This window comes from Carcharhinus amblyrhynchos, chromosome 4 (assembly GCF_965287045.1).
Source record: "Carcharhinus amblyrhynchos chromosome 4, sCarAmb.v2.hapA, whole genome shotgun sequence".
Lineage (NCBI taxonomy): Eukaryota > Metazoa > Chordata > Chondrichthyes > Carcharhiniformes > Carcharhinidae > Carcharhinus > Carcharhinus amblyrhynchos.
Window position 1 is genome coordinate 66806732 of NC_137327.1, and position 15465 is coordinate 66822196.

The following is a 15465-nucleotide window of genomic DNA, read 5'->3' on the forward strand; positions in this document are numbered from 1 at the left end:
ATACATACATTGGCAGAACATCAGCTAAATGGCATTCACTGCTCGATGGTTTTCGATGGTTTTCAGAGAAACTTTGGAACCGATGGTGGATTTCTTCCAAATTGCTGAACTCATCGAGAGAAGGACATTACCACTTTCTGAATTCATTGAGACACACACATTGGCAGAATATCAGCCTAATGGCATACACTGCTCGAAGGTATTCAGAGAAACTTTGAAACCTATTGTGGATATCCTCCAACTTGCTGAACTCATCGAGATAAGCACTTGACCACTTTCTCACCTCATTGAGATTCACGCTTTGGCAGAATATCAGCCAAATGGCATTCACTGCTCGATGGTTTTCAGAGAAATTTTGGAACAGATTGTGGATTTCTTCCAACTTGCTGAACTCATCGAGATAAACACTTTACCACTTTCCCATTTCATTGAGATGCACACATTAGCAGAATATCAGCCAAATGGCATTCACTGCTCGATGGTTTTCACAGTAACTTTCGAACAGATTGTGGATTTCTTCCAAATTGCTGAACTCATCGAGAGAAGGACATTGCCACTTTCTCAATTCATTGAGATACATACATTGGCAGAATATCAGCTAAATGGCATTCACTGCTCGATGGTTTTCGATGGTTTTCAGAGAAAACTTGGAACCGATGGTGGATTTCTTCCAAATTGCTGAACTCATCGAGAGAAGGACATTTCCACTTTCTGAATTCATTGAGATACACACATTGGCAGAATATCAGCCTAATGGCATACACTGCTCGAAGGTATTCAGAGAAACTTTGGAACAGATTGTGGATTTCTTCCAACTTGCTGAAGTCATCGAGATAAACACTTTACCACTTTCGCATTTCATTGAGATACACACATTGGCAAAATATCAGCCAAATGGCATTCACTGCTCGAAGGTATTCAGAGAAACTTTGGAACAGATTGTGGATTTCTTCCAACTTGCTGAACTCATCCAGATAAGCACTTTACCACTTTCTCATTTCATTGAGATACACACATTAGCAGAATATTAGCCAATTGGCATTCACTGCTCGAAGGTTTTCAGAGAAACTTTGGAACCGATTGTGGATTTCTTCCAAATTGCTGAACTCATCGAGAGAAGGACATTGCCACTTTCTCAATTCGTTGAGATACATACATTGGCAGAATATCAGCTAAATGGCATTCACTGCTCGATGGTTTTCGATGGTTTTCAGAGAAAACTTGGAACCGATGGTGGATTTCTTCCAAATTGCTGAACTCATCGAGAGAAGGACATTTCCACTTTCTGAATTCATTGAGATACACACATTGGCAGAATATCAGCCTAATGGCATACACTGCTCGAAGGTATTCAGAGAAACTTTGGAACAGATTGTGGATTTCTTCCAACTTGCTGAAGTCATCGAGATAAACACTTTACCACTTTCGCATTTCATTGAGATACACACATTGGCAAAATATCAGCCAAATGGCATTCACTGCTCGAAGGTATTCAGAGAAACTTTGGAACAGATTGTGGATTTCTTCCAACTTGCTGAACTCATCCAGATAAGCACTTTACCACTTTCTCATTTCATTGAGATACACACATTAGCAGAATATTAGCCAATTGGCATTCACTGCTCGAAGGTTTTCAGAGAAACTTTGGAACCGATTGTGGATTTCTTCCAAATTGCTGAACTCATCGAGAGAAGGACATTACCACTTTCTCAATTCATTGAGATACCACATTAGCAGAATATCAGCTAAATGGCATTCACTGCTCGATGGTTTTCGATGGTTTTCAGAGATACTTTGGAACCGATGGTGGATTTCTTCCAAATTGCTGAACTCATCGAGAGAAGGACATTACCACTTTCTGAATTCATTGAGATACACACATTGGCAGAATATCAGCCTAATGGCATACACTGCTCGAAGGTATTCAGAGCAACTTTGGAACAGATTGTGTATTTCTTCCAACTTGCTGAAGTCATCCAGATAAGCACTTTACCACTTTCTCATTTCATTGAGATACACACATTGGCAGAATATCAGCCAATTGGCATACTCTGCGCGAAAGTATTCAGAGAAACTTTGGAACAGATTGTGTATTTCTTCCAACTTGCTGAAGTCATCCATATAAGTACTTTACCACTTTCTCATTTCTTTGAGATACTCACATTGGCAGAATATCAGCCAAATGGCATGCACTGCGCGAAAGTATTCAGAGAAACTTTGGAACCTATTGTAGATATCCTCCAACTTGCTGAACTCATCGAGATAAGCACTTGACCACTTTCTCACCTCATTGCGATTCACTCATTGGCAGAATGTCAGCCAAATGGCATTGACTGCTCGATGGTTTTCAGAGAAACTTTGGATCAGATTGTGTATTTGTTCCAACTTGCTGATCTCATCCAGATAAGCACTTTACCACTTTCTCATTTCATTGAGATTCACGGATTGGCAGAATATCAGCCAAATGGCATTCAGTGCTACAAAGTATTCCGAGAAACTTTGGAACAGATTGTGGATTACTTCCAACTTGCTGAAGTCATCGAGATAAACACTTTACCACTATCTCATTTCATTGAGATACACACATTGGCAAAATATCAGCCAAATGGCATTCACTGCTCGAAGATATTCAGAGAAACTTTGGAACAGATTGTGGATTTCTTCCAACTTGCTGAACTCATCCAGATAAGCACTTTACCACTTTCTCATTTCATTGAGATACACACATTGGCAGAATATCAGCCAAATCGCATACAGTGCCACAAAGTATTCCGAGAAACTTTGGAACAGATTGTGGATTTCTTCCAACTTGCTGAAGTCATCGAGATAAACACTTTACCACTTTCGCATTTCATTGAGATACACACATTGGCAGAATATCACCAAATGGCATTCACTGCTCGAAGGAATTCAGGCAAACTTTGGAACAGATTGTGGATTTCGTCCAACTTGCTGAACTCATCGAGATAAGCACTTTACCACGTTCTCATTTCATTGAGATACACACATTCGCAGAATATCGGCCTAATGGCATTCACTGCGCGATGGTTTTCAGAGAAACGTTGGAACCGATTGTGGATTTCTTCCAACTTGCTGAAGTCATCGAGATAAATACTTTACCACTTTCTCATTTCATTCAGATACACACATTGGCAGAATATCAGCCAAATGGCATTCACTGCTCGAAGGTATTCAGAGCAACTTTGGAACAGATTGTGTATTTCTTCCAACTTGCTGAAGTCATCCAGATAAGCACTTTACCACTTTCTCATTTCATTGAGATACACACATTGGCAGAATATCAGCCAAATGGCATTCACTGCGCGATGGATTTCAGAGAATCTTTGGAACCGATGGTGGATTTCTTCCAAATTGCTGAACTCATCGAGAGAAAGACAGTACCACTTTCTCAATTCATTGAGATACACACATTGGCAGAATATCAGCCAAATGGCATACACTGCGCGAAAGTATTCAGAGAAACTTTGGAACCTATTGTAGATATCCTCCAACTTGCTGAACTCATCGAGATAAGCACTTGGCCACTTTCTCACCTCAGTGCGATTCACTCATTGGCAGAATGTCAGCCAAATGGCATTCACTGCTCGATGGTTTTCAGAGAAACTTTGGAACAGGTTGTGTATTTGTTCCAACTTGCTGATCTCATCCAGATAAGCACTTTACCACTTTCTCATTTCATTGAGATTCACGGATTGGCAGAATATCAGCCAAATGGCATTCAGTGCTACAAAGTATTCCGAGAAACTTTGGAACAGATTGTGGATTACTTCCAACTTGCTGGAGTCATCGAGATAAACACATTACCACTTTCTCATTTCATTGAGATACACACATTGGCAAAATATCAGCCAAATGGCATTCACTGCTCGAAGGTATTCAGAGAAACTTTGGAACAGATTGTGGATTTCTTCCAACTTGCTGAACTCATCCAGATAAGCACTTTACCACTTTCTCATTTCATTGAGATACACACATTAGCAGAATATCAGCCACTTGGCATTCACTGCTCGAAGGTTTTCAGAGAAACTTTGGAACCGATTGTGGATTTCTTCCTAATTGCTGAACTCATCGAGAGAAGGACATTACCACTTCTCAATTCATTGAGATACACACATTTGCAGAATAACAGCCAAATGGCATTCACTGCTCGAAGATATTCAGAGAAACTTTGGAACCTATTGTGGATTTCCTCCAACTTGCTGAACTCACAGAGATCAGCACTTGACCACTTTCACATGTCATTGAGATTCACGGATTGGGAGAATATCAGCCAAATGGCATTCACTGCTCGACGGTATTCAGAGAAACTATGGAACAGATTGTGTATTTGTTCCAAGTTGCTGATCTCATCCAGATAAGCACTTTACCACTTTCTCATTTCATTGAGATACACACTTTAGCAGAACATCAGCCAAATGGCTTTCACTGCTCGATGGTTTTTAGAGAAACTTTGGAACCGATTGTGGATTTCTTCCAAATTGCTGAACTCATCGAGATGAGCACTTGACCGCTTTCTCAATTCATTGTGATACACACATTGGCAGAATATCAACCAAATGGCATTCACTGCTGGAAGGTATTCAGAGAAACTTTGGAACAGATTGTAGATTTCTTCCAACTTGCTGAAGACATCGAGATAAACACTTTACCACTTTCTCATTTCATTGAGATACACACATTGGCAGAATATCAGCCAAATGGCATTCACTGCTCGAAGGTATTCAGAGAAACTTTGGAACAGATTGTGTATTTCTTCCAACTTGCTGAACTCATCCAGATAAGCACTTTACCACTTTCTCATTTCATTGAGATACACACATTGGCAGAATATCAGCCAAATGGCATACACTGCTCGAAGGTATTCAGAGAAACTTTGAAACCTATTGTGGATATCCTCCAACTTGCTGAACTCATCGACATAAGCACTTGCCACTTTCTCACCTCATTGAGATTCACGCATTGGCAGAATATCAGCCAAATGGCATTCACTGCTCGAAGATATTCAGAGAAACTTTGGAACAGATTGTAGATTTCTTCCAACTTGCTGAAGTCATCGAGATAAACACTTTACAACTTTCTCATTTCATTGAGATGCTCACATTGGCAGAATATCAGCCAAATGGCATTCAGTGCTACAAAGTATTCCGAGAAACTTTGGAACAGATTGTGGATTTCTTCCAACTTGCTGAAGTCATCGAGATAAACACTTTACCACTTTCCCATTTCATTGAGATACACACATTAGCAGAATATCAGCCAAATGGCATTCACTGCTCGATGGTTTTCACAGTAACTTTCGAACAGATTGTGGATTTCTTCCAAATTGCTGAACTCATCGAGAGAAGGACATTGCCACTTTCTCAATTCATTGAGATACATACATTGGCAGAATATCAGCTAAATAGCATTCACTGCTCGATGGTTTTCGATGGTTTTCAGAGAAACTTTGGAACCGATGGTGGATTTCTTCCAAATTGCTGAACTCATCGAGAGAAGGACATTACCACTTTCTGAATTCATTGAGATACACACATTGGCAGAATATCAGCCTAATGGCATACACTGCTCGAAGGTATTCAGAGAAACTTTGGAACCTATTGTGGATATCCTCCAACTTGTAGAAGTCATCGAGATAAGCACTTGACCACTTTCTCACCTCATTGAGATTCACGCTTTGGCAGAATATCAGCCAAATGGCATTCACTGCTCGATGGTTTTCAGAGAAACTTTGGAACAGGTTGTGTATTTGTTCCAACTTGCTGATCTCATCCAGATAAGCACTTTACCACTTTCTCATTTCATTGAGATACACACATTGGCAGAATATCAGCCAAATCGCATTCAGTGCCACAAAGTATTCCGAGAAACTTTGGAACAGATTGTGGATTTCTTCCAACTTGCTGAAGTCATCGAGATAAACACTTTACCACTTTCGCATTTCATTGAGATACACACATTGGCACAATATCACCAAATGGCATTCACTGCTCGAAGGAATTCCGGGAAACTTTGGAACACATTGTGGATTTCGTCCAACTTGCTGAACTCTTCCAGATAAGCAATTTACCACGTTCTCATTTCATTGAGATACACACATTCGCAGAATATCGGCCAAATGGCATTCACTGCGCGATGGTTTTCAGAGAAACATTGGAACCGATTGTGGATTTCTTCCAACTTGCTGATGTCATCGAGATAAATAGTTTAGCACTTTCTCATTTCATTGAGATACACACATTGGCACAATATCAGCCAAATGGCATTCACTGCTCGAAGGTATTCAGAGAAACTTTGGAACAGATTGTGTATTTCTTCCAACTTGCTGAAGTCATCCAGATAAGCACTTTACCACTTTCTCATTTCATTGAGATACACACATTGGCAGAATATCAGCCAAATGGCATTCACTGCGCGATGGATTTCAGAGAAACTTTGGAACCGATGGTGGATTTCTTCCAAATTGCTGAACTCATCGAGAGAAGGACAGTACCACTTTCTCAATTCATTGAGATACACACATTGGCAGAATATCAGCCAAATGGCATACACTGCGCGAAAGTATTCAGAGAAACTTTGCAACCTATTGTAGATATCCTCCAACTTGCTGAACTCATCGAGATAAGCACTTGACCACTTTCTCACCTCATTGCGATTCACTCATTGGCAGAATGTCAGCCAAATGGCATTCACTGCTCGATGGTTTTCAGAGAAACTTTGGAACAGATGGTGTATTTGTTCCAACTTGCTGATCTCATCCAGATAAGCACTTTACCACTTTCTCATTTCATTGAGATTCACGCATTGGCAGAATATCAGCCAAATGGCATTCAGTGCTACAAAGTATTCCGAGAAACTTTGGAACAGATTGTGGATTACTTCCAACTTGCTGGAGTCATCGAGATAAACACTTTACCACTTTCTCATTTCATTGAGATACACGCTTTAGCAGAATATCAGCCAAATGGCACTCACTGCTCGATGGTTTTCAGAGAAACTTTGGAACCGATTGTGGATTTTTTCCAAATTGCTGAACTCATCGAGATGAGCACTTGACCACTTTCTCAACTCATTGAGATACACACAATGACACAATATCAGCCAAACGGCATTCACTGCTCGAAGGTATTCAGAGAAACTTTGGAACAGATTGTAGATTTCTTCCAAATTGCTGAAGTCATCAAGATAAGCACTTTACAACTTTCTGATATCATTGAGATACACACATTGGCAGAATATCAGCCAAATGGCATACACTGCTCGAAGGTATTCAGAGAAACTTTGAAACCTATTGTGGATATCCTCCAACTTGCTGAACTCATCGAGATAAGCACTTGACCACTTTCTCACCTCATTGAGATTCACGCATTGGCAGAATATCAGCCAAATGGCATTTACTGCTCGATGGTTTTCAGAGAAACTTTGGAACAGATTGTGCATTTCTTCCAACTTGCTGAACTCATCCAGATAAGCACTTTACCACTTTCCCATTTCATTGAGATGCACACATTAGCAGAATATCAGCCAAATGGCATTCACTGCTCGATGGTTTTCACAGTAACTTTCGAACAGATTGTGGATTTCTTCCACATTGCTGAACTCATCGAGAGAAGGACATTGCCACTTTCTCAATTCATTGAGATACATACATTGGCAGAATATCAGCTAAATGGCATTCACTGCTCGATGGTTTTCGATGGTTTTCAGAGAAACTTTGGAACCGATCGTGGATTTCTTCCAAATTGCTGAACTCGTCGAGAGAAGGACATTACCACTTTCTGAATTCATTGAGATACACACATTGGCAGAATATCAGCCTAATGGCATACACTGGTCGAAGGTATTCAGAGAAACTTTGGAACCTATTGTGGATATCCTCCAACTTGTAGAAGTCATCGAGATAAGCAGTTGACCACTTTCTCACCTCATTGAGATTCACGCTTTGGCAGAATATCAGCCAAATGGCATTCACTGCTCGATGGTTTTCAGAGAAAATTTGGAACAGATTGTTAATTTCTTCCAACTTGCTGAACTCATCCAGATAAGCACTTTACCACTTCCTCATTTCATTGAGATACACCAATTAGCAGTATATCAGCCAAATGGCACTCACTGCTCGATGGTTTTCAGAGAAACTTTGGAACAGATTGTGTATTTCTTCCAACTTGCTGAACTCATCAGATAAGCACTTTACCACTTTCTCATTTCATTGAGATACACGCTTTAGCAGAATATCAGCCAAATGGCACTCACTGCTCGATGGTTTTCAGAGAAACTTTGGAACCGATTGTGGATTTTTTCCAAATTGCTGAACTCATCGAGATGAGCACTTGACCACTTTCTCAACTCATTGAGATACACACAATGACACAATATCAGCCAAACGGCATTCACTGCTCGAAGGTATTCAGAGAAACTTTGGAACAGATTGTAGATTTCTTCCAAATTGCTGAAGTCATCAAGATAAGCACTTTACAACTTTCTCATATCATTGAGATACACACATTGGCAGAATATCAGCCAAATGGCACACACTGCTCGAAGGTATTCAGAGAAACTTTGAAACCTATTGTGGATATCCTCCAACTTGCTGAACTCATCGAGATAAGCACTTGACCACTTTCTCACCTCATTGAGATTCACGCATTGGCAGAATATCAGCCAAATGGCATTTACTGCTCGATGGTTTTCAGAGAAACTTTGGAACAGATTGTGCATTTCTTCCAACTTGCTGAACTCATCCAGATAAGCACTTTACCACTTTCCCATTTCATTGAGATGCACACATTAGCAGAATATCAGCCAAATGGCATTCACTGCTCGATGGTTTTCACAGTAACTTTCGAACAGATTGTGGATTTCTTCCAAATTGCTGAACTCATCGAGAGAAGGACATTGCCACTTTCTCAATTCATTGAGATACATACATTGGCAGAATATCAGCTAAATGGCATTCACTGCTCGATGGTTTTCGATGGTTTTCAGAGAAACTTTGGAACCGATGGTGGATTTCTTCCAAATTGCTGAACTCGTCGAGAGAAGGACATTACCACTTTCTGAATTCATTGAGATACACACATTGGCAGAATATCAGCCTAATGGCATACACTGGTCGAAGGTATTCAGAGAAACTTTGGAACCTATTGTGGATATCCTCCAACTTGTAGAAGTCATCGAGATAAGCAGTTGACCACTTTCTCACCTCATTGAGATTCACGCTTTGGCAGAATATCAGCCAAATGGCATTCACTGCTCGATGGTTTTCAGAGAAAATTTGGAACAGATGGTGGATTTCTTCCAACTTGCTGAACTCATCCAGATAAGCACTTTACCACTTCCTCATTTCATTGAGATACACCAATTAGCAGTATATCAGCCAAATGGCACTCACTGCTCGATGGTTTTCAGAGAAACTTTGGAACAGATTGTGTATTTCTTCCAACTTGCTGAACTCATCAGATAAGCACTTTACCACTTTCTCATTTCATTGAGATACACGCTTTAGCAGAATATCAGCCAAATGGCACTCACTGCTCGATGGTTTTCAGAGAAACTTTGGAACCGATTGTGGATTTTTTCCAAATTGCTGAACTCATCGAGATGAGCACTTGACCACTTTCTCAACTCATTGAGATACACACAATGACACAATATCAGCCAAACGGCATTCACTGCTCGAAGGTATTCAGAGAAACTTTGGAACAGATTGTAGATTTCTTCCAAATTGCTGAAGTCATCAAGATAAGCACTTCACAACTTTCTGATATCATTGAGATACACACATTGGCAGAATATCAGCCAAATCGCATTCACTGCCACAAAGTATTCCGAGAAACTTTGGAACAGATGGTGGATTTCGTCCAACTTGCTGAACTCATCCAGATAAGCACTTTACCACGTTCTCATTTCATTGAGATACACACATTCGCAGAATATCGGCCTAATGGCATTCACTGCTCGATGGTTTTCAGAGAAACTTTGGAACAGATTGTGTATTTGTTCCAACTTGCTGATCTCATCCAGATAAGCACTTTACCACTTTCTCATTTCATTGAGATTCACGCATTGGCAGAATATCAGCCAAATGGCATTCAGTGCTACAAAGTATTCCGAGAAAGTTTGGAACAGATTGTGGATTACTTCCAACTTGCTGGAGTCATCGAGATAAACACTTTACCACTTTCTCATTTCATTGAGATACACACATTGGCAAAATATCAGCCAAATGGCATTCACTGCTCGAAGGTATTCACAGAAACTTTGGAACAGATTGTGGATTTCTTCCAACTTGCTGAACTCATCCAGATAAGTACTTTACCACTTTCTCATTTCATTCAGATACACACATTAGCAGAATATCAGCCAATTGGCATTCACTGCTCGAAGGTTTTCAGAGAAACGTTGGAACCGATTGTGGATTTCTTCCAAATTGCTGAACTCATCGAGAGAAGGACATTACCACTTTCTCAATTCATTGAGATACACACATTAGCAGAATATCAGCCAAATGGCATTCACTGCTCGAAGATATTCAGAGAAACTTTGGAACCTATTGCGGATTTCCTCCAACTTGCTGAACTCACAGAGATCAGCACTTGACCACTTTCACATGTCATTGAGATTCACGGATTGGCAGAATATCAGCCAAATGGCATTCACTGCTCGACGGTATTCAGAGAAACTATGGAACAGATTGTGTATTTGTTCCAAGTTGCCGATCTCATCCAGATAAGCACTTTACCACTTTCTCATTTCATTGAGATACACACTTTAGCAGAACATCAGCCAAATGGCTTTCACTGCTCGATGGTTTTTAGAGAAACTTTGGAACCGATTGTGGATTTCTTCCAAATGGCTGAACTCATCGAGATGAGCACTTGACCGCTTTCTCAATTCATTGTGATACACACATTGGCAGAATATCAACCAAATGGCATTCACTGCTGGAAGGTATTCAGAGAAACTTTGGAACAGATTGTAGATTTCTTCCAACTTGCTGAAGTCATCGAGATAAACACTTTACCACTTTCTCATTTCATTGAGATACACACATTGGCAGAATATCAGCCAAATGGCATTCACTGCTCGAAGGTATTCAGAGAAACTTTGGAACAGATTGTGTATTTCTTCCAACTTGCTGAACTCATCCAGATAAGCACTTTACCACTTTCTCATTTCATTGAGATACACACATTGGCAGAATATCAGCCAAATGGCATACACTGCTCGAAGGTATTCAGAGAAACTTTGAAACCTATTGTGGATATCCTCCAACTTGCTGAACTCATCGAGATAAGCACTTGACCACTTTCTCACCTCATTGAGATTCACGCATTGGCAGAATATCAGCCAAATGGCATTTACTGCTCGATGGTTTTCACAGTAACTTTCGAACAGATTGTGGATTTCTTCCAAATTGCTGAACTCATCGAGAGAAGGACATTGCCACTTTCTCAATTCATTGAGATACATACATTGGCAGAATATCAGCTAAATGGCATTCACTGCTCGAAGGTATTCAGAGAAACTTTGGAACAGATTGTGCATTTCTTCCAACTTGCTGAACTCATCCAGATAAGCACTTTACCACTTTCCCATTTCATTGAGATGCACACATTAGCAGAATATCAGCCAAATGGCATTCACTGCTCGATGGTTTTCACAGTAACTTTCGAACAGATTGTGGATTTCTTCCACATTGCTGAACTCATCGAGAGAAGGACATTGCCACTTTCTCAATTCATTGAGATACATACATTGGCAGAATATCAGCTAAATGGCATTCACTGCTCGATGGTTTTCGATGGTTTTCAGAGAAACTTTGGAACCGATGGTGGATTTCTTCCAAATTGCTGAACTCGTCGAGAGAAGGACATTACCACTTTCTGAATTCATTGAGATACACACATTGGCAGAATATCAGCCTAATGGCATACACTGGTCGAAGGTATTCAGAGAAACTTTGGAACCTATTGTGGATATCCTCCAACTTGTAGAAGTCATCGAGATAAGCAGTTGACCACTTTCTCACCTCATTGAGATTCACGCTTTGGCAGAATATCAGCCAAATGGCATTCACTGCTCGATGGTTTTCAGAGAAAATTTGGAACAGATTGTGGATTTCTTCCAACTTGCTGAACTCATCCAGATAAGCACTTTACCACTTCCTCATTTCATTGAGATACACCAATTAGCAGTATATCAGCCAAATGGCACTCACTGCTCGATGGTTTTCAGAGAAACTTTGGAACAGATTGTGTATTTCTTCCAACTTGCTGAACTCATCAGATAAGCACTTTACCACTTTCTCATTTCATTGAGATACACGCTTTAGCAGAATATCAGCCAAATGGCACTCACTGCTCGATGGTTTTCAGAGAAACTTTGGAACCGATTGTGGATTTCTTCCAAATGGCTGAACTCATCGAGATGAGCACTTGACCGCTTTCTCAATTCATTGTGATACACACATTGGCAGAATATCAACCAAATGGCATTCACTGCTGGAAGGTATTCAGAGAAACTTTGGAACAGATTGTAGATTTCTTCCAACTTGCTGAAGTCATCGAGATAAACACTTTACCACTTTCTCATTTCATTGAGATACACACATTGGCAGAATATCAGCCAAATGGCATTCACTGCTCGAAGGTATTCAGAGAAACTTTGGAACAGATTGTGTATTTCTTCCAACTTGCTGAACTCATCCAGATAAGCACTTTACCACTTTCTCATTTCATTGAGATACACACATTGGCAGAATATCAGCCAAATGGCATACACTGCTCGAAGGTATTCAGAGAAACTTTGAAACCTATTGTGGATATCCTCCAACTTGCTGAACTCATCCAGATAAGCACTTGACCACTTTCTCACCTCATTGAGATTCACGCATTGGCAGAATATCAGCCAAATGGCATTTACTGCTCGATGGTTTTCAGAGAAACTTTGGAACAGATTGTGCATTTCTTCCAACTTGCTGAACTCATCCAGATAAGCACTTTACCACTTTCCCATTTCATTGAGATGCACACATTAGCAGAATATCAGCCAAATGGCATTCACTGCTCGATGGTTTTCACAGTAACTTTCGAACAGATTGTGGATTTCTTCCAAATTGCTGAACTCATCGAGAGAAGGACATTGCCACTTTCTCAATTCATTGAGATACATACATTGGCAGAATATCAGCTAAATGGCATTCACTGCTCGATGGTTTTCGATGGTTTTCAGAGAAACTTTGGATCCGATGGTGGATTTCTTCCAAATTGCTGAACTCGTCGAGAGAAGGACATTACCACTTTCTGAATTCATTGAGATACACACATTGGCAGAATATCAGCCTAATGGCATACACTGGTCGAAGGTATTCAGAGAAACTTTGGAACCTATTGTGGATATCCTCCAACTTGTAGAAGTCATCGAGATAAGCAGTTGACCACTTTCTCACCTCATTGAGATTCACGCTTTGGCAGAATATCAGCCAAATGGCATTCACTGCTCGATGGTTTTCAGAGAAAATTTGGAACAGATTGTGGATTTCTTCCAACTTGCTGAACTCATCCAGATAAGCACTTTACCACTTCCTCATTTCATTGAGATACACCAATTAGCAGTATATCAGCCAAATGGCACTCACTGCTCGATGGTTTTCAGAGAAACTTTGGAACAGATTGTGTATTTCTTCCAACTTGCTGAACTCATCAGATAAGCACTTTACCACTTTCTCATTTCATTGAGATACACGCTTTAGCAGAATATCAGCCAAATGGCACTCACTGCTCGATGGTTTTCAGAGAAACTTTGGAACCGATTGTGGATTTTTTCCAAATTGCTGAACTCATCGAGATGAGCACTTGACCACTTTCTCAACTCATTGAGATACACACAATGACACAATATCAGCCAAACGGCATTCACTGCTCGAAGGTATTCAGAGAAACTTTGGAACAGATTGTAGATTTCTTCCAAATTGCTGAAGTCATCAAGATAAGCACTTTACAACTTTCTGATATCATTGAGATACACACATTGGCAGAATATCAGCCAAATGGCATACACTGCTCGAAGGTATTCAGAGAAACTTTGAAACCTATTGTGGATATCCTCCAACTTGCTGAACTCATCGAGATAAGCACTTGACCACTTTCTCACCTCATTGAGATTCACGCATTGGCAGAATATCAGCCAAATGGCATTTACTGCTCGATGGTTTTCAGAGAAACTTTGGAACAGATTGTGCATTTCTTCCAACTTGCTGAACTCATCCAGATAAGCACTTTACCACTTTCCCATTTCATTGAGATGCACACATTAGCAGAATATCAGCCAAATGGCATTCACTGCTCGATGGTTTTCACAGTAACTTTCGAACAGATTGTGGATTTCTTCCACATTGCTGAACTCATCGAGAGAAGGACATTGCCACTTTCTCAATTCATTGAGATACATACATTGGCAGAATATCAGCTAAATGGCATTCACTGCTCGATGGTTTTCGATGGTTTTCAGAGAAACTTTGGAACCGATGGTGGATTTCTTCCAAATTGCTGAACTCGTCGAGAGAAGGACATTACCACTTTCTGAATTCATTGAGATACACACATTGGCAGAATATCAGCCTAATGGCATACACTGGTCGAAGGTATTCAGAGAAACTTTGGAACCTATTGTGGATATCCTCCAACTTGTAGAAGTCATCGAGATAAGCAGTTGACCACTTTCTCACCTCATTGAGATTCACGCTTTGGCAGAATATCAGCCAAATGGCATTCACTGCTCGATGGTTTTCAGAGAAAATTTGGAACAGATTGTGGATTTCTTCCAACTTGCTGAACTCATCCAGATAAGCACTTTACCACTTCCTCATTTCATTGAGATACACCAATTAGCAGTATATCAGCCAAATGGCACTCACTGCTCGATGGTTTTCAGAGAAACTTTGGAACAGATTGTGTATTTCTTCCAACTTGCTGAACTCATCAGATAAGCACTTTACCACTTTCTCATTTCATTGAGATACACGCTTTAGCAGAATATCAGCCAAATGGCACTCACTGCTCGATGGTTTTCAGAGAAACTTTGGAACCGATTGTGGATTTCTTCCAAATGGCTGAACTCATCGAGATGAGCACTTGACCGCTTTCTCAATTCATTGTGATACACACATTGGCAGAATATCAACCAAATGGCATTCACTGCTGGAAGGTATTCAGAGAAACTTTGGAACAGATTGTAGATTTCTTCCAACTTGCTGAAGTCATCGAGATAAACACTTTACCACTTTCTCATTTCATTGAGATACACACATTGGCAGAATATCAGCCAAATGGCATTCACTGCTCGAAGGTATTCAGAGAAACTTTGGAACAGATTGTGTATTTCTTCCAACTTGCTGAACTCATCCAGATAAGCACTTTACCACTTTCTCATTTCATTGAGATACAC